Source organism: Sciurus carolinensis, chromosome 1, assembly GCF_902686445.1.
Source record: "Sciurus carolinensis chromosome 1, mSciCar1.2, whole genome shotgun sequence".
Classification (NCBI taxonomy): domain Eukaryota; kingdom Metazoa; phylum Chordata; class Mammalia; order Rodentia; family Sciuridae; genus Sciurus; species Sciurus carolinensis.
The window spans coordinates 160315783-160316986 of NC_062213.1; the positions used below are offsets into that span (position 1 = coordinate 160315783).

The 1204-nt window shown below is 40.2% G+C and overlaps 1 non-coding gene across 1 annotated transcript; it reads left to right on the top strand.

Annotated features, from left to right (window-relative positions):
- Positions 1-580: 580 nt before the first annotated feature.
- On the top strand, positions 581-660 carry LOC124968661 (small nucleolar RNA SNORD51). The gene has a single exon (XR_007105805.1). It is a non-coding gene; the product is annotated as a small nucleolar RNA SNORD51 (small nucleolar RNA).
- The last annotated feature ends 544 nt before the right edge of the window (positions 661-1204 follow it).

The window sequence follows — 1204 nt, forward strand, 5'->3', positions numbered from 1 at the left end:
CCTGTAGTTGCTTCAAACTACTTTGTCTCTCCACAACAAATGCTTCTTTGGGGGAAAATTTCTTTTGCTCTTATGATGTGTTTTGGTGGAGACCATTGACTAAAGGAATTAGCCCCTGACTGGGCCAGGTTTTTAACCACAGTTGTCAATACAGGAATGTACACAGGATCCAACAGGACCAATGTCTTTCTCTGAAAATCTAAATGACTGACCCCAAGAGAGACAAATTTTCTTTACTGTCATTTGAAGGGAAGGAGAGATAACAGGTGGAGAGAGACTTCTGATAATAAAATGAGTTTCTGCATGATTATCCTTCAGACCATTCAGCCCCTGTTCTTTTATAGATTCACGAGTCACTAGATTCTTCTTTTGGGTAGTTTGGCTGGAGTTTTATACTTTCTATTATTATGGTCTGTTTCATATGAGCTATCATTGCATGACATACCACCTCCAAATATATTAGTTGAAAATAACCACTGAGCTTCTGTCATGGAGCCTGTGGGTCAGGAATTCATAGGGTGTTATGAGAATGACTTCTGCCAGCTGCATGAGGTCTGAAGCCTCAGCAGATAAGACTTGAATGGTTAGATGATGAATAAAATCATTCACCAACTATCAGATGAGTTCATGATGGATTTGCTTTTATCTTATTAGGATCATAAGAAGAAAAAAAAAAAAAGAAACCTAAGCATCTGTGATGGTTCAGATAGCTTAGATGCTGGGACTAAAATAATGGGCTGAAGTTTCCACTAGTAAGATGGCTCCTTCAACATGTTCCTGGCACCTGGTCTGAGATGACTCAGAGAGGGACTCACTGGGAGAATGGGTGTGAACTTCCCCATGTAACTGAGGTTTCCCATAGCCTGCTAGCTTGGTTTCAAGGAGTGTCCCAGGAGGCTGCATTAGAGAAGTGATCATGCCATGAAAAGCAGGTAAAGCTTCATGGACGTTTGTGGTCCAACTCTGAGATCACACAGTATCGCTTGTACCAAAGAATCAAGGAGAGCGGACTCAAATCATCAGTTTATAAGAGACGTTTCAAAGAATTTGTGGCCACTCGAAACAAATACAAATGAGAATAGCAATTAATTTGTCTTCTTTTTGTATCCAGGCTTACCACTGTAACCCTTTATTTTAATATCTTCAAAACATACCTCCTCCAGGAAGCTCACCCTGATTTTCTTCATTTTACTCAGAGCTCCTT